Here is a 24,663-nt window from a genome sequence, read left to right on the forward strand (position 1 = left end):
ATTACGCAGTCTGTACTTGCACATCCTTAAAGGAAAGAAGCATTTCTTTTCTCAGCTGGCTGGAAGGTAGAAATGCACCATCTTGGACAAGGTGAATGAATGCAATACCTAAGACAGCAGAACAACAGTATAGAAAAAGCCTGAGATTTCTGAAATCATGGAACCTTCATACCAGCCCTGGACAACTTACTTCTAGACTACTAAATGACAGCAAAATAAAATTCAGTATTATTTAACCATTATTACTTGCGGGTTTCTGTTTTAGCAACCAAACTTGTTTTCTAAATCATATAGTTTATCATTGTGTAAGATACATGGCACATAGTAGGTGCTCACTAAATTGTAGCTGTTGTTCATTTCTAGGGTTCTCTACCTAACAGTGGGAATGAAATTGTAGGCACTTATGGAGTGTTCTTGCAGGGATAGCCTTAATGGATAAGGATAACCTTAATGGAGATGAAGCAATATTGGATTAAGATAGATATTTATGGAAAAAAATAAATGAAAATGACGGTAACACATTTGGTAAATCTGTGCAGATGCTTAAGACGTATTTTATGATGTAATGGGGACTTAAATGTGAATTTCGGCTCCAGAAAAAGGAATGCATTGATTCTTTTGAAGGGGTCTGGGGCTAGAAGAGAGGAAACTGTGACTCTCTGGAGACTTTCTAACCTGACGATAGCCAGCATCTTTTCTGCTGTATCTGATGTCATAGCCAAGGGCATGCCCTGTTGTTCGCCAGTGATTATAAGCTATAAAGCTATGCTTTTGTTTCACCTTTGTTTATCAGCCTGGGCAATGGGCATGGTGAGAGTCTAGGTTTATCTTACAGGCCTATTGCTCCTTAGAGAAAGAAAGAGGAAGAGAAGTAAGGAGGAGTTTCAGATTCTTATTGGTTTAGCCAAGCACACCAAGATGGTATCAAGCCTCCAGAACAGCTGAGCCATCACCCCAGACCATAGCCATTGAGAGCACAATTGGCACCCTCGACTTCCCATAGAACCCTTGTATTCTCGGCAAAGCTTCTTACGTACCCATAATCCACTTCAATAGAGAATGTGAAGTTCAGCTACCCAGCAACATCCATCGTTGATCTGCCCTGTGAGAAATCAGGTGGAAACGGTACACTGGACTTAGCAGAAAAAATAGATGCTTGCACGGGTTTTGGATTCAGGAAGACCTGAGTTCGGATCTGAACTCTGTAACTTTCTTACCAGGTGTGTGAACTCTGACAACTAAATTTACCTGTTTGGAGGCTCAGTTTCTTCATTTATGATATGGGATTAACATATATTTTTATATCAGAGATGTAAGTTTTTATTATTAACCACCACGCTGGTTTGAAAAAGTCAAGACTTGAGATGAATTGGCTAGCTCATTGAAAATAAATATGCAAGCTTGATAGAGGATGTGAAGTTCAACTATCCAGCAAAATTCATCATTGATCTGCCCTGTGAGAAATCAGATGGGAACGGCACACTGAACTGAGCAGGGAAAAAAAAAAAAAATGGTTTTGAGCCCTGACTCTTGCTAACTTAATGTTTGATGTTAACCGTGTCCTTCCCATCCTCTGGACCTCCATTTCCTCATCTCTAAAATCGTTTCTGTGATCTCTATTGTTCCAGCAAAATCTGGGCACCAATGGCATGACTCAGCCAAGGTCCCAGGGTGAATCAGCAAAGGCCAAGGCAGGACCAGTACCCCAATCTGGAGCTTTTTCCAGAGCTTTTAACAATGCCCTGCCAAAACCAACTTAGCACTCATTTCGTGCTGGGCATGATGGAATGTGCTATGGTACAGAGATTTAAAAACAAAAAACATAAAACAAGGTCGCTGGGCTTGGTGGCTCATGTCTGTAATCCCAGCACTTTGGGAGGTTAAGGCAGGCAGATCACAAGGTCAGGAGTTCGAGACTAACCTGACCAACATGGTGGAATCCTGTCTCTACTAAAAATACAAAAATTAACCAGGCTTGGTGGTGCACACCTGTAATCACAACTACTCAGGAGGCCTAGGCAGAATTGCTTGAACTCGGGAGGTGGAGGTTGCAGTGAGTCAAGATCGTGCCACTGCACTCCAGTCTGGGCAACAGAGTGAGACTCTGTCTCAAAAACAAACAAACAAACAAAAAACAAAACAACGTCCCTGCCCATGAAGGGCTTACAATTGAGCTGATGAAACACAAACAGAAATCAGGTCATTTACCAGTTTCCCCCAAATCCTCTTCCTGCACATCTCATCACTCTGTTTGTAGAAAGAAGCCCTGTGAGCTCAGAACAGGCCTGAGATTGAGCAGCGTCCACTCTGCCGCCCTGTTGATTCCTGTAGCTCTGCTCTGTCTCCTACTCTGGGCCTTGCAAATGCTGTTCCTACCACCCTCTTCTAATGTGCTTGCTTGGCTCATTCTTTTCAGAACTTAGGTCAGACCTCCCCACCTCCAAGAAGTCTTCCTTGATTCCCCAGAGTTGGGGTAGGGACTGCTTTTCAGTGCTCCCAGGGCCCCAGGATGCTCCTAGTGTAGCCCTTACTGGGAAGTGTTGTGGTTACTTGATTTCTAATCTGTCTTCCACTCTGCACTGAAATTCCGTGAGAAGAAAGAAGTTCAATACCTGGGACATTGTTGGAGCTTCTTAAAATTGTGTTTATTCGCTACATTGAAGGGTTGAGCTTTGAAGAATGGGTAGAAATCAAATGGGAAGGGGGAAATGAACAGGATCCTTTAGGCGTTGGGATGGAAACACATGCTTAAGTGTGTGGGGGGGGTGGGGGGTAACAAGTGACAGGGCATGTACAGTGTGGGGGCTGGGGCTGTCTTTGGCTGAGCAGACCTTCTAGCCCACTGGCTTGATCTTAGTCCCCAGGGGTCTTCATATTCTCCATGAGATGCACAATGGAAAAGCCTCTATCCCTGCCACATTTCCCTCAAGCATTTCCCAAGAATTGTTCTGGGTACCCACCTGTCTAGCAGCTGCTGTTAGTGTTCAGACATTCCTGGGGCTTCATCCTTTAGGACAGGGGTCAGCGAACTTTTCTGCAAAAGGACAGAGAGTAAATATTTTCAGTTTTGTAGGCCACACAATCTCTGTAGTGACTATGCCAATCTTATTAAAGCATGAAAGCGACTATAGACAAAGTACAGACAAATGGGTGTGGCTGTATTCAATATAACTTTATTTACACAAACAGGCAGTGGGCCCTTTTCCACCACACCTGAGTTTACAGTAATGAGGTGATTCAGAGTGGAGCCCCTAGATAGCTGGGGGCTGGGCACCCGAAAGACCACATGTGATTGTGGAGGGGGAACTTTCATCCCTGTCCACTGACATCTGGAGGTCGGAAGAGGGACTGAAGATTGAGTTACAAAAACTCTTAATCATTGAGATTCAGGGAGCCTCTGGGTTGATGGACACATTGATGTGCTGAGAGGGTGGTGCAGTTGGGGAGGACAGGGAAGCCCTATGCCACCCCGTCACTTCCATAGCTTGCCCTGTGCAATCTTTCATCTGGTTATTCCTGAGATGTACCCTTTATAATAAACCTGCAAATGTAAGTAAAGTGCCCTTCTGAATTCTGTGTCATTCTAGTGATCATTGAACCTGATGGGAGGTTGTGGGAACCCCTGAATTTGTAGTTGTCTGGGCAGCAGTGTAGGTAACTTGGACACCCCATTTGTGGCTGGTGTCTGTACTGGGGGCACTCTTGAGGAACTAAGCTCTTGAGCTGTGGGGTCTGCACTAATTCTGAATAGTTAATAGTGCATGTCAAAATATAATTGAATTGTTGGACACTGTGTTGGTGTCAGAGAATTGGTTGGGTTGGAAAAAAACATTTGATTTATAGGCCGGAATTTACCAACCTCTGCTTTATGGAAATGGTAGCATCATCGAGAACAGGAGGCCCCTTCCCCTTCCCAAAACCTCCAGATGTGCAGGAGTGGTTGGGAGCTCCTAGCTCATTCATGTTTGATAATTATTTATTGAGCATCTACTATGTGGCAAGCACTGTGCAAACTGCTGGGGGTGTCATGATAATCAAGACAGAAGAGATTCCTGTCCAGATGGAGGGCAAATTCTAGCAAACAAGGCCCACAGTAAGTAAGAAAACTAAAGAACATTTCAGATCATGATGGATTCCAGGGAGGGCATTTGTGGGGGATGTGGTAGCACATAGGGCATGTATGTGGGTGGGGTTGGGGGTGCTGCTGTAGACACCTGTATTAGTCTGTTTTCACACTGCCGATAAAGACATGCCTAAGATTGGGCAATTTACAAAAGAAAGAGGTTTAATTGACTTACAGCTTCACATGTCTGGAGAGGCCTCACGATCATGGTGGAAGATGAGGAGCAAGTCACATCTTATGTGGATGATGACAGGCAGAGAGAGCTTGTGCAGGGAAACTCCCATTTTTAAAACCATCAGATCTCGTGAGACTTATTTACTATCACAAGATCAGCATGGGAAAAACCTGCCCCCATGATTCAATTACCTCCCACCGGGACCCTCCCACAACACGTAGGAATTCAGGATGAGATTTGGATGGGGACACAGCCAAACCATATCAACACCCATGGGCAGGGAAGATGGTCTGTGGAGTTGACATTGAACAGAGCCTCCAATAGTGAGAAGGAGCCGGCCATAGGAGGAGCAGGAGGAAGAGAATTCTTGGAAGATGGAACAGCATATGCAAGATCACCCAAACTGGTAATAACCTGGCAGGTTCCAGGAGCTGAAAAGAGACCAGTGTGGGTAGAGCGAGTTTGTGAAATTTGTCTTTGGTTGAATGAGAGGACTCTCTACTCCATTGGCAGGACACTGCTATTTCCTTTAACAAGAAGGCATTGTGGCTGTATCTGTCATTCTCCCCTTTGGGTTGCATGAGAAAAATGATGATTGCTAATATTCGTTGACTACTGTGCCATGTTAAGTGCTTTATTTTAATGATGTCTTTAAAGCCCAACAACTTTATGAAATATGGACTATGATTTTTATTTCTATTTTGTAGTAGGGGAAACTGAGGCACAGAGGAATTTTAATTAACTTGCTCCAAACACAGTTAGGCAGATCTGGGATTTGAACTGGCAGAGTTGGGATTTGAATCCAGGGAGTACAGGTGACTATGCTCTCAGCTGATAAACTATTCAACTATTTTCTTTGATTATGTTTCCCTCAGCCTCTTTGGGGGTAATGTATTTTCTCAAGTCCCCCGAAACTGAGAGTCTGAGGAGGTTATACTAATAGTGGCAATACCTGTTTCACTGACTGGCATCTCATCTGTGTAATGAAGATCTTTGGGCTCTCCCTGTGCTAGGCAAATTCTCACCCATAGAGTTTCACATAAACTCCCAGATAGTCCTTTCAGAGTGTGTTTACTCCAAGTCCCTCTTCTGTGGCTGTTTCTCACCAGCTCGCGCTGGAACCATCTTGACAAATGCATAAGTCAAGGGTGATGTCAATGGGTACTCCTCAAAGCTGGCAATCCGCAACACAGCAAAAACATCAAAACGAGCCAGCACTCAGTAGATCCTTTCTCTATACCCATAAAAGCACCCTCCATGTAATAATTCATTTATCACTCATAGTAAGCTTAGGAGGTAATCACTATTAATATACCCATTTTACGGATGAGAAAACCAAGGGGGTAGACACATGAAGAAACTTGCCCAAAGTTGATTAGAAGAAACAGGGCTGGGATTTGAATCCAGGTCATCTAGCCTAGAGCCTGAAGTCTGGTCCTACTAGATAATGCTGCATTCCCACAGTCATCCCTGAGCAGAAGCCACACTGTGGGCTGTGCCAAAATGATTCAAATGCTGCTCTCTGCCTGCATGTGCCCCAGTTTGTCCCAGAGCCCCCAGAGTTGCATTGTCAGAGCCCCTGAAGTCTCACAGACACTCCTCAGTATCCCTCTCCTCAGGGCTCAGACCCCAGCCATGAAGCCTTTTTCTCAGATAGAACCCTTGTTACCTCAAACAAACAAACAACAAAAACTCCTGCAAAATCTGCCCACTTGACCGATCATTTTCTCGGTGTCCTTTTTCTTTGCAGAGAGGCTGGAGCCTATCAGAGAGAATATTTATTTACCCAAATCTCTGAGAAGCCCGCATTCAGTCTGCCTTTTTTTTTTTTTTTTTCCTCCTTCACATGAGCATTGTTCAATTGCAAACATCAGAGATTGGCTTTTGAAGCCAAAATTATATCCTAGGACCAATACTGATTTTATGCTACAAAAGATTTCTAGGAGAGCTGCAGTAAGCATTTCATTTTCTCATGGGTTAGGATAGGAAAAGGACCCGGGAGAGTCCATCCCCTGAGGTTTTCACCTGAAGGTCAGATCTCTCGCTGGGTGAAGTCCTTGAAATCAATGCAAAGTGGAGTGTGGGTGGCAAGGCAGGAGATGAAAGCCTGGAAGCTTTCTTCAAATACTACCTGTAGCCCAAGCAGGCACCAACTCCTGATAATCTTTATCACTGTAATGAAGTTTAAAACTTGAAGGAAGGATTTGTTAGGATGCACCCAGCAGGATCTGAGATCTTGGCTGCTGAAGGCCAGGTTTCAAGGCCTCTGCTGTTGGGAAGGTGACAGGAGGCAGAGAATACTTAAAGGGGCCCAAATCTCCCAGGGGCCAGCAAATTTCCTCATGATTCTGTTCGCTTCCTGATGGCTACTCACCTTTTATGTGCATCTTTCGGTAGTAAAGAATGTGTTCCCTCTTCTCACATCATCTTGCCACAGTCAATTTCATCAACTGTGCCTTGCTCAAGCCTCTGCCAAGAAGAAACTTCTTTAGAATCATTGGGTGAAAAATTAGGCTCAGTTGTTTGTCTGAAGGCTGGCAAATTTCACTGTCTCCCTGCAGACAATACATCAAACACAGCTACAAACGGACTTCAAACACAAGCATAATGAATTGGCCACGCACTTAGGACTTGGAGCTGAGCTTGCAGCTCAAACTGAGTTTCACAGGCATTTTCCTCTACCGTGTTTGGAGCATTGCAGGCCTCGGCGGAGGCACCAAAAGAAAGCTGTGCCTTAGGGCATCAAAATCCTCATGCACATGTGGTATGACTCAGCATTTCCACTCCTACGTGTCTACCCCAGAGATTTGAGAACATACGTCCACACCAAAACTTGTACATAAAATCATGGCAAAATTCTTCATAATAGCCAAAGAAAAGCTGGAAACAGTAGAAACACCCATCAAATGGCAAATGAATAAACAAAATGTGGTATATCCACACAATGGAATTCTACTCAGCAATTCAAAGGAACAAGTTACTGATACATGACATGAACGAACCTTGAAACAAAACAAAACAAAACAAACAACAAACCATATGAAATATCATGGGAAAAGCAAGCTAGAAAAGACACGATGTATGGTTCTATTTATGTGAAATTTCTAGAAAAGGGAAAATTAGAGTCAGGACGCTGATCAGAGGACATTGGGATTAGAGCTATGAATTAACAGCAGATTGGCAAGAAGAAATTTGGGAGATGATAGAAGAGTTCTAAAACTGGATTGTGGTGATGGTTGCACAACTGTAGAGATTTGCTAAAACTCACTGAACCATACAATTACAACAGGCACATTTTATAGTGTGTAAGTTATAACTTAATAAAAAGACATGATAACTAAAACGTCTCTCAATTTCCTTCTCTCCTCCTTTCCCTTCTTTCCTTCCTTTGTTCTTCTCTCCCTCCCTCTTTCCAATCTTCTCCAAACATTTAGTAAACCTCACAAATGTACCCAGCCCTGTGCTTGGCACTGCAGTCATTCATTTCTCCATGCAGCAAATATTTATTGAGCACCTACTATGTGCTAGGCACAGGCTTCGGGACTGGGGATACAGTCGTGAATAAAGTCCCTGTCCTAATGGAGCATACATTTTAATGGAGCAGAGAGACAGATATAAACATCGTATTAGGAATCCATGTGTGTTTTGAATAGAGAAGGACTAGAGAGTGATAGCGATGGTCATTTGGGATGGAGTGGGGAGGGCCTAAGGAGGTGGCCCTTGTGAAGCAGCCTGAAGGAACTGAGAAATCTGTGTAAGTATTTGGGAGAAGAGCAGACAGAGGGAATGGCCAGTGCAAAGCTGTGAGATGGGGACTTGCTCCGTGTGTCTGAGGAATAGCAGGGAGGCCAGTGTGGCTGGAGGAGAGGAAGCCTGAGGGCAGAGAGGGAGGCAGGGGTCAGATCGCAAGGCCTTGTATGTCATTGTAAGGACTTTGGGCTTTATTTGAAGAATGACGAGAAAACACTGGAAGTTCACAGCAAGATGAGACCTAAGCTGACTTCTGTTTGAAAGGATCACTCTGAACGCAGAAAACACAGATCAAAGGGGATTGAGATGGTGCATGTAGGCTGTTAGGAGGCTGATGTATGGGTGGGACAAGATGGTGGCTCGCACTAGACTGGTGCTAACGGACAAAGGGAGATGTGCTCAGAAATGACATCTATTTTGGAGATAAGACCGACAGGATTTGTAAATAAAGAGCTGAAAAGCTCAAAAGAATTAATAGCCCGGTGGAGGAAACAGAGCTGTCAGGATAGTGGCTATAATGAACATGTATTAATCATTTGCTCCGTGCCAGGCATTCTGCTAAACACGTTTTGATTCTTATAGTAGCTATAAGGTAGAAGTTATCCATTTTTCCATCATTTTACAGATGGGAGAATTGAGGCCCCAAGAGATTAAACAATTAGGCCAGTGTTAGGCAGCTGGTAAGTAGTAGAGTAGGGATTTGAACCTAGGCAACCCAATTTCAGATGCTGCTCTCTTAACCACTCTGCCACACTAGCTATATGTACTAATTGCTATGGTAGAAGCAGGTACTCATGTGTGGATGCGCGGTCTTGATGAAGATGGCAGAGAGGGCTTCCTGGAGAGGGAGAACTTGAACTGTGACTTGAAGAGAGTACAAGGGTTCTACAGGAGACAGGCACAGGAACAGCGTGTGCAAAGTCATTGGCAATGATCAAGTTTGGCATGAAGTTAACACTGTATATGATCAACAAGGCTGGAGTATAGAATATCTGAGAAATAAGTTTGGAGAGGGAGGTAAGGGAAAGACCCCGAAGGACCTTGTGTGCCTGGTCAAGGAGTTTGGAACACATCCAGGAAGCCAGTGTTTCTCTAAATAGTAGATGCAGGACCCGGGGGCTAAGTAAACTGATCATAGGTGATACACAGGCAGGCACTCTTATTTAGATAGTTATGGGTTACTTATCGATTTATCTTAACATGAATTAGAAAAATATATAATTAGTCCACCTAACCTGTGATTTCATAGATACTGCCTAGGATGAGAGAATTTTTTTTCAAAACAGTTGAAAGAAAGATGTTATAACATTCATGTTACAATTGGGAGATTATTCATACTGCATGGTTTGTGACATTCAACAAATTGGTTACCACCTCAATGTCTATCAGTTGGGGACTGGTTGAAGAATGGGACAAGTGAATTCAAAGCAGCTTTAAAAAAATGAAGAAGCTTTTTATATTCTAATATAGAACAAGCTCTAAGGTATAATGTTAAGTTATAAAAGCAATTGGTGAACATTATATCTGTTACGTTCCCATTTGTGTTTGAAAAGAGAGTGTCTCAGCCAGGCGCTGGCTCACATCTATAATTTCAGCACTTTAGGAGACCAAGGTGGGAGAATTGCTTGAGGCCAGGAATTTAAGACCAGCCTGGGCAACATATCAAGACCCTATTTCTACATTTTTTTAATTAGTTGGGCATGGTGGTATGCACCTGTAGTCCTAGCTACTCAGGAGGCTGAGGTGGGAGGATTGCCTGAGCCCAGGAAGCCAGGGTGCAATGAGTTAGGATTGCACCACTGCACTCCAGCCTGGGTAACAGAGAGAGACTCTGTCTCAAAAAAAAAAAAAAAAAAAAAAAAAAGGTGTGTGTGTGAGTTTGTGTTTGCTTACATATAAATAGACTTTCTCCGAATTGACAAGCAAGACATGGACATTGGTGGTTGTCTCTGGAAAGGGGACCTGGTGGACAGGGTGGATGGGAGAGCTTTTGCTCTGTATTTCTTTATAACTTTTGCATTTGGAATCATATAAATGCATCAAAATAAAGTCCAATTGTGTAATATTAATAAGAGTACAGGTAGTACAGATGGTGACGATCATCGTGGTGGTGCATGCAAGTTGAGCGTCTTAGACCCATGTGGCAGGCAATGGGGTGTTGCAAAAGACCTCACAGTGGAGGCATGCTTTCTAATGGACTTGGCTGAGGCTGTCTGGGTGCTTGGCATTATGTCTTTCTTTTCCCCCCCTTTTCATACCTATGCTCTCATTTCATTTTCATTAGAATCCTATAGGATGAAACCCTTCTGTAAATGTGGGCACTGTTGATTAGAATAAATGCCTATGATTATTTAAAAAATCAAATCAAAGCGGATTAAATACTTCAATCTAAGACCTCAAACTATGAAACGCCCCCAAAAAAAATCATTGGGGAAACTCTCCAGGACTGCGCTCTAGGCAAAAATTTCTTGAGCAATATACCCCATGAGCACAGCCAACCAAAGCAAAAAAATGGACAAATGGGATCACATCACGGTGAAGGAAACAATTAACAAAGTGAAGAGATGACCCACATTGAGAGAAAATATTTGCAAACTATCCATCTAACAAGAGATTAATAACCAGACTATATCAGGAGCTCAAAGAACCCTATAGGAAAAAAATCTAATAATCTGATTTTTTAAAATGCCAGAATAATTGAATAGACATTTCTCAGAAGAAAACATACAAATGGCAAATAGGCTTATGAAAAGATGCTCAACATCACTGATCACCATAGAAATGCAAATCAAACCTGCAATAGGATATTATCTCACTCCAGTTAAAATGGCTTATAACCAAAAGACAGGCAATGGCAAATGCTGGCGAGGATGTGCAGAAAGGGAACGCTTGTACACTGTGGGTGAGAATATAATTAGTACAACCACTATAGAGAACACTTTGGAGGTTCCTCAAAAAGCTAAAAACAGAGCTACCATATGATCCAGCAATCCCACTGCTGGGTATACACCCAAAAGAAAGAAACTCAGTATGTCAAAGAGATATCTGCACTCCCATGTTTATTGCAGCACTATTCACAATAGCCAACATTTGGAAGCAACCTAAGTGTCCATCAACAGATGAATGGATAAAGAAAATGTGGTACATGTACACAATGGAGTACTATTCAGCTGTAAAAAAAGAATAGGATCCTGTCATTTGCAGCAACATAGATGGAACCGGAAATCATCATGTGAAGTGAAATAAGCCAAGGACTGAAAGACAAACTTCGTATGTTCTCACTTATTTGTGGTATCTAAAAATCAAAACAACTGAACTCACGGACATAGAGAGAGGAAAGATGTAACCAGAGGGGAAGGATAGTGAACAGGGCAGGTGAGAGGGAAGGGAGAGGGTTAATGGGTACAAAAACAGAAAGCATGTATAAGACCTACTATTTGATAGCAAAACAGAGTGACTATAGTCAATAATAACTTAATTGTACATTTAAAAATACCTACAAGAGTGTAATCGGATTGTTTGTAACTCAAAGGATAAGTGCTTGAGGAGGTGAACACCCCATTCTCCATGATGTGCTTACTTTGCATTGCTGCCTGTGTCAAAACACTTTATGTACCCGACAAGTTCACCTACTATGTACCTGCAAAAATTAAAAAAAATTTTAAAGTCTATGTTTCAGGCCTGAATAAGCTCCTCCGTGTCCACGCGATCAGATTAACTGGCTTCAGTGAGCATGAGCATTTCAGGGCAGGATCTGGATTCCAGGCTCAGCCCTGCCTCTACTTCCTGCACAACCTTAAGGTTATCTTTTTCCCTGCCTCTCTTGAACCTCAGTTTCTTCTTCTGCAGAACTGAAATGATAATACCATGTCTGACTCCAGTGTTATTGTGGTGAGAATGGAATGAAGAAACACGTGTAAGGCATTTAGCACAGTTCGCGGAAGAGATTAAAGACTCAACAAATCTCAGCACTTGTGGGTCGTGGCAAGTCAAAACAATTTCCTCTTAAACAAGAAACATTTGATGCTTGCTGTGGGTGCTGTGGGTGTGGGGTATGTAAGGGAACTTTTGTCCTTGAGGATTTTACACTTTTGTTAGAGAGCCCGGACATTCTCTTGAAAACAAAATAAAACATGAAACATACACGCAACAACAAAAAATACAATGCTGTGTACCATGAGTGGAACAGGAAGTTATTTTGGGAGCTCCATGGACAAATCACAGCCAATCAGAGTGACAACACCTTCCCCTCTCATATTTTCTTCAGTCTTTGTAATGTGTCAAGGAGAAAGTCTCAGTAAGTGCTGATGTGCCTTTAAAACCCTTGGAACTCTTGCCTGTCTTCCTTTATAAAAAGAGAGTCACTTATTTTAATAGTTACCTTTTATCTATGGCATATTTATGGCATTACTTATTGATGGCTTCCCTATAATGTTGAATAGAAGTTTCCTTTAAAATGCATTTCTATAAATAAAAATGGAAGAACATGATTAAGTCAACTTTAGTGTTGCTGTTATCTAGATAGGAAACATCACAGAGGTAGAACTCAAATGCCAGGAATTAAGTAGGTGCTGGAAGAACGAACCACGGAAATTCAGAGGATGGAGAGGTGAGAGTGGGCAGTGCAGGTCAGGAAATGTTTCCTGGAGGGGGCTAGGGCTGATGTGGGCCCTCGGGAGGGGCTAAATAGATTTAGGAGAAAGAGAATTTCCAGGTGTTCCAGGCACAAAAGCCAGAGTGAGCCAAGACTTGGCTGCCAGCTTCAGATGCCCACCCCTGGAACAGCGCTTCTGTTTCGTGTCTTCATGGAAGTGAAGTGTGCATGTGTCTTGAGGTCAGAGTTCAGATGTCACTTCCTCGAGAAGCCTGTCCTGACCTCACTCTAGGTGTAGTCCCCTATCGCATGTTCTTAGACCTCCCTTTGTCTGTAGTTCAGAATGCTTATCACAGTTTGTAATTATGTAGCTATTTGTGGGACAATTGGATTAATGTTTGGGCTCTATTACACTCTAAGCTTGTCCGGTGCAGAAACTCTGCCTATTTTTGTTAGTGGTATATCCGTGTTGTCCAGTATAGCATTTGGTACAAGGTAGAGACTCAACCATTTGTCTAACCAATCAATCGATGAATCAGTGAATCCATTAATTCATTCATTAATGGTTGCATTTTCCACTGAGGTTGTCCAAAGGGCAAGGAAGAGAGAACTGGCCTGCCCTGGGGTCTGAGGCTTCCGTTCAAAACTCCCAACTACAAATATCGAATATCTTTGAGGCTTTTCTTTTATTTTCTCAGTGTATAAGCAGGTGGTATTCTGTGTCATAATATATCTGTTTGCTTTCATCTAACGGTCATGTTTTCTATTACGCATTGATGAAATCATCTAACTTTTTTCCCCCTAAAACATTTTCCAGTAAATTGTCTTTCCAGGAAGATGCACCATCCTTTTTCTGTGGCTTCAACCACTCCCGCTGCGTGCCCCACTTTGAGAAGCATGTCCTTGGGGACCTTTGAAATTTTTCAGCTGATTTCATAGCCTGCAGTGCCAGTCTACCAAGGGACAAGCCTGAGGTCATCTCTTGATTTTGGGGGTCTCTTCTCCCATCCCACTTTGTTTTCTAAATTTCATCCACACTTTCTCCTACTCTTCCCTGATTCTTTCATCTTGCTCCTGTGATGCACTTTAAAAGTGTAAGATCTTGGTCTGGCAAGGTGACTCATGCCTGTAATCCCAGCACTTTGCTGAGGTGGGCAGATCACCTGAGGTCAGCAGTTCGAGACCAGTCTGACCAACATGGAGAAACCCCGTCTCTACAAAAATACAAAAGTACCGGTGTGGTGGTGCATACCTGTAATCCCAGCTACTCAGGAGGCTGGAGGCAGGAGAATCACTTGAACCTAGGAGGCAGAGGCTGTGGTGAGCGAGATTGTGCCATTGCACTCCAGCCTGGACCACAAGAGCGAAAGTCTCTCTCAAAAAAAAAAAAAAAAAAAAAGGTAGGATCTTATGGCTGAATCCTGCAACTCACCGGCCCTCAAACTTGAAGGCACATCAGAATCACGTGAGGGCCAGGTGTGGTGGCTCACGCCTGTAATCTCAGCACTTTGGGAGGCTGAGGCAGGTGGATCACCTGAGGTCAGAAGTTTGAGACCAGCCTGGCCAACATGGCAAAACCCTGTCTCTACTAAAAATACAAACATTAGCTGGGTATGGTGGCGCATATCTGTAGCTACTCGGGAGGCTCAGGCAAGAGAATGGCTTCAACATGGAAGGCAGAGGTTGTAGTGAGCCGAGATCATGCCACTGCACTCCAGCCTGGGCAACAGAGCAAGACTGTCTGGAAAAAAAAGAAGAATCACGTGGGGAGCTTGTAAAAACAGATTACTGGGTCCATCCACCCCCTAAATTTCTAATTCTGTAGGTCCATGCAGAGGGCTGGGTGGGGGCTAAAATTTTGAATTTCTCACAAGTGTCCAGGTGATGCCATGTTGCTGATTCAGGGATCACTCAGAATCACTGTTGTCATCTCAATTGGTGGCATAATCGAAGCACCTGGAGGACTTAAAAGAATCCAATGTATAGGCCTAGTCTCAGATCAACTAAATCAGAATCTCCAGAACACACATTTGTGTGTTTCATTTCCCTGAGAATTCTAATGGTCTAAATCCCAGAGAAGCTGTGACTTGGCTAGGGTCACACAGCAAAGTAAGGCAGAGGCAAGACTGGAGCCGGCATTTCAGGTTCTCAGAACAGCGTCTTCCCAAAACACCCTTGTACACCTGAAATTACTAGGCTCTCTTCTGTATATGAGCTTACAGAATCCTCACTTTACAGATGAGGAAACTGAGGCTCAGGGAGATGAAATCCCTTGCCTTAGGTAGCAAAGGCGGAACTGGCACCCAGGGCCACCTGCCTTCAAGTACTGCTATCTCTGAGGACAGGGTGGAAAAGGCCTGGGCTTGGGAAGCAGAAACACTTGGACCTGTGTTCTGGTTCTACAACTTGGTGGAACTTTGTGACCAGGTAAACTTGGCTAAGTATGGACTTTACGGGTTTCTCTCTAAGTGTTAGTCCCCTCATCTATAAAATGGGGCCAATGGTATGCCACCCTGTGGAAAGGAAATGCTCTGTTCTGTTCTTGCAGGACATCACATCCTACCCCATTGCCTTGCAGTCTCTTCCCCACAACCTCAGCGATGTCCTTCTTTTTCTTTTTTTGAGACAGGATCTCGCTCTGTCATCCAGGCTGGAGTGCAGTGGTATGACCGTAGGTCACTGCAACCTCACACTCCTGGGCTCAAGGCTCAAGGGATCCTCCTGCCTCGGCCTTCTACGCAGCTGGGTCTACAGGTATACACCACCATACCCAGCTAATTTTTTTTTTTAGAGATGGGGTCTTGCTATGTTGCCTAGGCTGGTTTTAAACTCCTGGGCTCAAGCAATCCTGGTGTGTCCTGCTGCTTAGGCTCCTCAGAAACTTCTTCTTCTTTTTCTTCTTCTTCTTCTTATTATTCTTATTATTATTATTATTTTGAGACGGAGTCTTGCTCTATCACCCAGACTGTAGTGCAGTAGCATGATCTTGGCTCACTGCAACCTCTGCCTCCTGGGTTCCAGGTTCGAGTGATTCTCGTGCTTCTGCTTCCCAAGCAGTTGTGATTACAGGAACACAACACCAGAACCAGCTAATTCTTGTATTTTTTTTAGAGACGGGGTTTTGCCATGTTGGCCAGGCTGGTCTCGAACTCCTGACCTCTGGTGATCTGGCCACCTTCGCCTCCAAAAGTGCTGGTTTCATGGGTGTGAGCCACCATGCCTGGCTGGACCCAGGGGTTCTAAGAGAAATCCTATGTAGCCCCTTTGCACATCACAGTTGTAAAACAGACTTTGCTTTAAGCTATTGTTCACACATCATCTCATTTAATCCCTGCAACCATCCTTTAACGTAGATATCCCCATGCCCAGTTTTCCAATGGAGACACTAATACTTGGGGGGCGTCGAACAGCTAACAAGGGTCTGGACCCAAAGAAGAACCCAAGATTTCTCTTAACAGGCAAGTTTGCCACCATGTGCAGGCAAATTTCATTTTCAAAATAGACGAAAATATACTCCTTTTTAAAAAACTTACTCAATTTCAAACTAAAGCAGACAGCAGAAGGCTGGCATCCACAGCACTGTTACCCGAGCTCGTTGCCTTCTTCTTGGTGCCAGTCCTCTCTCAAAGCCCTTTCTTCCTCTCTGCAGGGCCAGCTTGCACCCACAGCCTCCCACACACTGTGCTGGCTCCAGGCTGGAAGCTCAGGGGCTGCTGCCAGGCATTTAGCAGCTTTGAGTTTCTTGGAATCTCTGGGGTGCTTGGGGCACCTGTGTGGTTCATTCTGGTCTCTCCCTCCTTTTTTTCAGAGTGAGGATACTTTCTTTCTCCCCTCTAGAAAAGCCCCACTCTCTGTTTCAACTTCTTGCTTTGATCTGAAATGCATGCCCCTTCCACCCTGCACTCCCCAAGGAGGCCAGACTTTAAGGGAAGTTGGGGTTGACTGGGTGGGGCGTCTCTAGATTGTCAAGGTAGGGCCTTTGGGGGAAATCCTGTGACCCTTGCACTAGAGAAAGGGGAGAGTCATCACAGTGGAGCCAGGATTTCTTTCATTTATTTATTTATTTATTTATTTTAATGAGACGGAGTCTCGCCCTGTCGCCAGGCTGGAGTGCAGTGGCAGGATCTCAGTTCACTGCAAACTCTGCCTCCCAGGTTCAAGCGATTCTTCTGCCTCAGCCTCCCAAGTAGTTGGGACTATAGGTGCGTCCCACCACGCCCAGCTAATTTTTGAATTTTTAGTAGAGATGGGCTTCACTATGTTGGCCAGGATGGTCTCGATCTCTTGACCTCGTGATCCGCCCACCTCGGCCTCCCAAAGTGCTGGGATTACAGGAGTAAGCCACCGCACCTGGCTTCAGGATTTCTTGCTCACTGTTTTCCCTTCCTCCCTTCTTCCCTTCCTTCCTTCTTTCCTTTCTTCCCTCCTTAGCCGAAATCAATGGCTCACGGCTCACATCTATTTACCCCGATGTGTCTGCTTGAAATTGGACTCATTGAGAAATTCTCCTTCTGGGACTCCCAAAGTGGAGGTGGACAAAATTGATTCTCCATTTCTCACCAGTCTGCTCCCCACTGCTCCCTCACCCAGACCTCTCACATCTCATGCCAAGATGGTCCCACACCTGGCCCTCCTTGGACTTGGAGACTGCTCTACAACTGCACTTGCAATGAGGATTCTGGAGTCAGAGACACCTGAGTTTGAATACTAGCCTGGTTCCCAACATTTACTGTGACCTTGGAAATATATTTAACCTCTCTGAGACTTTGTTTCTTTATCTGGAATTTGGGGATGCTATGCCTGCCAGCGTTATTGAGGAGATCAGAAGGGGTACATTAGTAAAGTGCCAGGCACCCAGTAGGTGCTCAGGGCTTGTTCCCATCTCTTTGTGATCAGGAAAACCCCTTCCCTATCAGAGCTGATGCTCAGATTCACTCAGGTATGACTAATGATAATTTATAATATTTACATAATGATTTATGCTTTTAAATATATATGTTTTTATTATCTCATTTAATACCCCAATGTCCCCTTGTATTAATATTCTTCCAATCCCTACCTTTCAAAGGAGGAAACTAAGGCCCAGACGAGTTGCATAGCTTGCTAGGATCAAAGAGTGAGTCAGTAGAGGGCTCAACATTTCAACCTTGGTCTCAGAAGTCCAGAACCTCAGGCCTGTCACCTGGGTATTATGTTAAGACATTGTCCTGCCCCTAGGGTATTTTCGTTTTTATAGGAAGCTCAAAGAAATGACTCTCGAATAGAATTCTGGGCTTTTCGACTGGCCAGTGGGGAGAGCTGTATTGAGGCAGGAAGAGATTTCATGGGGTCATGGCCCTGCAGTCATTCCGGAAGAGTAGTCCCCATCATAAGGCTAACAGGAAAAAAAAAAAAAGAAAAAAAAATCATTGCTTTTAGAGCTGGAAGGAATCTCAGAGAAAATCTATTCCCTGCTGCAGTTTTTCACGTCATGAAGAGGGGACATAGAAAGGAATGAATTCACGCCTTGCACTCCCTTTGCAGATCTCTGCATGATGGGGGGGGGAGAGAGGTGACACCTGGCTCCTGTGCCTTTGAGCCCTAGTGACAATAGCTGAGAGGTTTCCTGGGGTCTCCAGGGATCCCTATTCTCCCTCCTTGTACCATTTCTTCCAAGTCAAAGGGTCTGGAGGTGGCGGAAGGCTCCCCTCTTCCCCCTGCCAAGGCCCATGATCTGGGAGGATGGGGACACCCCTGTCATCACTCCAGGAGGCTCTGGGGAGAGAGGAATGACCCCTTCCCAGCCTCCCCCACACTCATACACTCCTCACGTCAGGGGAGAGAGGAGGGGGAGGGAGTTGGCAGTGACTGAGAGCTTCATCCAACGCCAAGCATCGATCTGGCTCTCCGCGTCACCATGGCAACAGCTCTTCTGCATGGAACTCAGCACCACGAGGCCTTCTTCAGCCCCCTAGCTCCCTGCCCCCCACTGTCCCAGACACCTTTCCATCTGCTCTTGATGATTGTCCTGTGCTGTCACCACCGGTTCCCCCCATCCTGCTGCCCGCTTTTCCCCTCCAAGTGTCCCTGCCTCCGTCCTCTCCCTGCACTTGACCCCAAACTCCCTTGCCTACTTCTTCCTGCCCCAGCCAGCCATCAGGTCATCACCCCTCCGGGACTTGGGGTCTCAAGCCAGCTCTCTCTTGGCATCCCACAGAGAAGCAGCAAATGGGAGAGGATAGGATTTCTTTCTGAGCCAAGAGGCTGGAGGCAGCTTTTTCCTTCCAGCAAGCCGTTCTCTCCCCTGCTCCCCAGTTTGAACCCTCCCCTGTGGGAGGAATAAAAACCACTGAACTGTTTTGTCTGCCTGAGAGAACCTGGAGAGAAAGGAACTCAGACCCTAAGGTCAGATGGACCTGGGCAGGGGGTTCTAGCTCCTGCCTTGCCACTGATGAGCCTTGTGACTTCCTGTGAATGGCAACTTCTGAGAATCAGTTTCCTCTGCTAAAAACAAACAAACAAACAAACAAAATACAAGCCTGGGCAACATGGTGAAAACCCATCTCCACTAAAAATACAAAAATTAACTGGGCATGGTGTTGGGTGCCTGTAGTCCCAGCTACTTGGGAGGCTGAAGCAAAAGAATCACTTGAACCCAGGAGGCAGAGGCTGCAGTGAGCTGAGATTGGGTGACAGAGTGAGACCCTGTTTAAAAAATAAATAAATATAAAAATAATAATTTTTTTAAAAGGCTGAATGTAGTGGCTGACGCCTGTAATTCCAGCACTTTGGGAGGCCAACGGAGGTGGATCACGTGAGGTCAGGAGTTCAAAACCAGCCTGATCAACATGGTGAAACCCCGTCTCTACTAAAAATACAAAAATTAACTGGGCATAGTGGCAGGTGCCTATAATCTCAACTACTCGGGGGGCTGAGGCAGGACAATCGCTTGAACCCAGGAGGCAGAGGTTGCGGTGAGCAGAGATCGTGCCATTAAACTCCAGCCTGGGTGACAGAGTGTGACTCCGTCTCAAAAACAAACAAAACAAAACAAAACAAACAAAAAAAACCCCAACAAATACAAGTATGGTAATAGCATCCACCTCACTGAGTAACTGTGAGGATAAAATGAGATGACAATAGTGGGCCCCATTTATGGAGCCCTCGTTATGTTCCACGCACTGTGCTGAGTGTCTTGGTGCACAACTCAGTCCTGTGAAGTCACCGCATGCATTGTGCCATTTGCAGCTGAGGAGCTGACTCTTGAGACAGGCTGCGTGCTTGCCTGAGGCCGCCAGTACTGGAGCCATTCGGATGGTCTTTAATCCTAGGGAGACTGCTTCCAGGATTCTTGGTTCCAAACTCTACATTTTCTTGTCTCCAGCATTGGGAAAGTGGTAAGTCAATTGCCTGGCACACAGTAGGTGGCGAATATAGAGCACACCTACCCTGCCAGGTAATTAATTAAATCATGGTTATGTGCCTAATATGTCCCAGGTATTAGGAATAGAATGATAAATTATACACAATCCTTGTCCTTGAAAATTGTAATGTACTTTAGCAGGAGACAGATCTGCAGACAGGTTAAGAGTAGTGTGGTTTAGCGGGGAGATTCTGGAGCAGCTGGGGCTGAGTGCAAATATCACCTCCCCAACTTACCAGCTGGGACATCTTAAGCACGTTACTGTGCCTTCACGAACCCTCATCTCCTCCTCGTCTGTATACAACGGAGCATTCAATGCTCTCTGCCTTATGAAGTGGTTCTCTGGAGTACAAAAGAAAATGGACTGAGAGCGACTGTTCATGCCTGTAGTCCCAGCACTTTGGGAGGTCAAGGTAGGAGGATCTCTTGAGGCCAATAGTTTGAGACCAGCCTGGGCAACATAGCAAGACTCTGTCTCTAAAAAAATAAAAAGTAAAAGCTTAGCTGGGTGTGACAGTGGAGCACCTGTAGTCTTAGTTATTAATACTTGGGAGACTGAGGCAGGAGGATTTCTTAGACCCAGGAGTTTGAGGCTGCAGTGAGCTATGATCACATCACTGCACTCTAGCCTGGGCAACAGACCCTGTCTAGGAAGGAAGGAAGGAAGGAAGGAAGGAAGGAAGGAAGGAGGGAAGGAAGGAAGGAAGGAAGGAAGGAAGGAAGGAAGGAAGGAAGGAAGGAAGGGAGGGAGGGAGGGAGGGAGGGAGGGAGGGAGGGAGGGAGGGAGGGGAAAACAAGGAAAGAGAAAGAAAGAAAGAAAGAAAGAAAGAAAGAAAGAAAGAAAGAAAGAAAGAAAGAAAGAAAGAAAGAAAGAAAGAAAGAAAGAAAAAGAAAGAAAGGAAAGAGAGAAAATATACAGCATTATACCCAGAAAAGATTAATACTTTGCAACAGGGTAAAGTCAGTATTTGTATTATCAGTTCAGTTACACTGGAACCTGGAGGAGAAACCTGGTCAGTTCTGTTTGGAGGAATCAGGGAAGGCATCATGAGGGTGGTAAGTTTCATACAGAATCTAGGAAAAATGGCTGTTTGCCAGGCTGTCTGGGAGAGCCGGGTCATTTAAGGCAATCTCCAGGACTGGAGCAAAGGCCTGAGACAGTCTGGTGTGTGCATGAGGAAGGGTACACCGTGTGCATAGCAATAGCTAGCATTTATGGGGCATTTACTATGTGTCTGGCATTGCTTTAGGTCAGTGGCTCTCTGTCCTGGCTGCATGTTAGAAAAATCTACAGAGGTTTGTGCTTGATCTGTTTGAATATGAATGCTAGGCTCCATCCCTAGAGAGTCTTATGTAATTGGTTTGGGATAGCCCAGTCATCAGTACTTTTTAAAAGCCCCTCAGGTGATGCTAATACAGATCCAGAATTTAGTAGCTCCAGGCTGGGTGTTTTAGAAGTATTAACTCATTTAATCTCCATGACAACTCTATGAAGTCACTGCCGAGGCTCAGACTCAAAGATCCCACAGCAAGGAGTTAGAAGGTTGAATCAAGGCAAATCAAACTCCAGAATGCTCTCTCTTAACCACTAGGCTGAAGATGGAGAGGAGGGTGTTTGGGGGCAAAAAGAAGACAGCAAAACGGGGAAGGTGCAAGGAATAGGTGCCAGATGGCAGCTGCTCTGATTGTTGGTTTTGTGTCCACATCTTTGTCTGGCACCAGGTTTGGGTGCAATAGTCTCACAAGCATACAAGGACCTCAAGCATGTCCTTGTAAGCATCAGGACCTAGACCATCTTGTTCCTATCCCCAGCTTCACTGAGTCGGGCACTCAAATTTCAATGTATATACGAATCATCAGGGGATTGTATCAAAATGCAGATTCCGATTCAGTAGGTCCGGAATGGGAACTTAGATTATGCATTTCCAAGAAACTCCTGGGTGAAGTCAGTGCTGCTAATCTGCAGACCACACTCAGTAGAAGTGAATAAAAATGCAAGTATAATGCGCCTATTCTGTCTGTGGGAGCCTGTGCGTTCTTAAACCTGGAGAGAGCTCCCTTCTTTCTGACCCGGGAGTGACTTCTGCACCTTCTGCATTTCGTAGAAGCCTCACCAGGCTGCAGAAATAACCTGCTTTATTTGTGCTTCCCTTAGGGGATACTACAATGTTATCTCAGTAGTGGTTTGCAAATTTTAGCTTGCATGGAATCATCTGGAAAGCTTCTGAAAAATGGAGATTGCTGGACCCCATCCCAGAGTTTCTGATTCGGTAGGTCTGCATGAGGCCCGCAAATTTGCATGTCTACCAAGTTCCCAGGTAATGCTGATGCTCCTGTTCTGGGGACCACAATTTAAGAACACTCGTATTATAGGAATGTCTCCAGGACAGCATTTCCTTAACCATGTCCATTGTGGGTAGACACACTAGCTTTCTCACCATCCCAACAAAAGGTATGGAGTCCCTGGCTTCAAGTCCTGGCTGTGCCACTAATTCTATTAGTGACCATAACAGCTATGGATTGAGTTGGCTGCATATAAGCAGAAAACCCAAATAACAATGACATATTCAAGAGGTTTATTTTTGTTTCATGTGACGTAAAATGCGGAGGTAGGTGATCCAGGGTAATTGTGGTAGATCCAAGATGTCAGCAATATTCTAGATTGTTAACTTTCTGGTCTACTGCCTTTAGTTGGTGGCTTTCATCATCAAGATTGCCTCACAAGCATAGAATGGACACCTCTGGCCTTTGTGTTTGAATTCTAGAAGAAGAAAGGAGGAAAAAGCAAAGGTTTAGACCAAGCTTGTCTAACCCACGGGCTACATGCAGCCTGACAGCTTTGAATGTGGCCCAACACAAATTCACAAACTTTCTTAAAACATTATGAGATTTTTTTTTTTAGGATTTTCTTTTTTTTTAGCTCACCAGTTATCGTTAGTGTCAATGTATTTTATGTGTGGCCCAAGGCAATTCTTCTTCCACTGTGGCCCAGGGAAGCCAAAAGATTGGACACTCTGGCTTAGACCTTCTTTTAAGGGAATTTTTCTGGAAGCCACACTCATATCTCCACTCTTACTTAAATCTCATTGGCCAGAACTTAGTCCATGACCACCTTTCTCTGAAAGGGAGGCTGGGAAATGTAGTTTTTCTAATTGAGCATATGACCACCACCAACAAAATCTGGGTTCTGATTATAAGTATCTACTCTTTACTACTAGTTAAAATGAAGAAGAGAATGGCTGTTGCTAATTCTAACTAATAGTAACGAGTAGTTCCTACCACAATAACCCTGGGCAAGTGTCTTCCACTCTTGGGTTCTATCTCGCCCAATGTAAAATAAAGTTGGTCTTAATGATCAAACTTTATTTGATCCTATCAAATAAAGAGATCCTATCCAACTATAAGGCAGTTAGATTCCATGGTTCTGTCCCTAAACGTGTTTATCAGTAATGCTCCGTGGAAAGGAAGGTGGCCTGTGGCCTGGGTATTGTCCTCATGCAGAACCCCTAGTGTGCTCAGCCTGATGACATGTCAGAGCATATCCTGTGCTTGTCTGTCTATTCATCCAACTACCTGTTCAAAATATTTTTTTTTTTGAGATGGAGTTTTGCTTTTGTTGCCCAGGCTGGAATGCAATGGCACGATCTCGGCTCACTGTAACCTCCGTTTCCCGGGTTCAAGCAACTCTCTTGTCTCAGCTCCCAGGTAGCTGGGATTACAGGTGCCCACCACCACGCCTGGCTCATTTTTGTATTTTTAGTAGAGACAGGGTTTCACCATGTTGGCCAGGCTGGTCTCGAACTCCTGACCTCAGGTGATCTGCCCACCTCCACCTCCCAAAGTACTGGGATTATAGGCGTGAGCCACTGCACCAAGCCCCTGTTAAAAATATTTCTGAGTACTACTACCTGATAAGTAATAAGGATACAGCTGTGAGTTTAAGCAGACATGGTCCCTGCTCTCCTTGTCCTCTTAGCAGTTTAGCAGGGAAAACAGATAAAAACAAATAATGATTCAAATGTTCAACAAAATGCTATAATGAATGTGAATGTACTACACAAGCATTATAAAGAAAATGTGGGGGGATGTAATTTAGGGGAGTGGACAAGAAGATTTTCCCAAGAATTTATTTTGAAGCTGACACCCAAAGAAGGGGTCAGACATGCAAAGAGTCAGAGAGAGCGCACTCTAGGCAGAGAGAACAGCAAGTTCAGACACAGGCCCTGAGGCAGGAAAGAACTGGGCTCATTCTAGGAAATGAAGGATGGCCAGGGTGTCCAGACATCATCAGTGAGGAGGAGGCTGATGTGTAATGAGGCTGGAGTAGTCAGTGGATACCACAGCTTGCAGGGCCATGTAAGCTCTGAGAGTGAAACTGGATTTTATTCTAAGGGTAGTGGGAAGGCACTGGCATGTTTCAGACAGAGGTGGGGGCAAGGGTGACATGATGAGATGTGCATCTTCACAGAGATTTCTCTAGATGCTGAATAGGACCTGAACAGGTTTGGATGGAGGTGGTAGTGAGCAGTGCTCACATTGAGAGTTATATGGGTTTCATCCATCTAGCCACTCATCCATCAACCTATTCATCCACCCATCCATCTTTTCATCCATCTGTC

The sequence above is a fragment of the Chlorocebus sabaeus genome, chromosome 5, assembly GCF_047675955.1.
Source record: "Chlorocebus sabaeus isolate Y175 chromosome 5, mChlSab1.0.hap1, whole genome shotgun sequence".
Taxonomy (NCBI): Eukaryota; Metazoa; Chordata; class Mammalia; order Primates; family Cercopithecidae; genus Chlorocebus; species Chlorocebus sabaeus.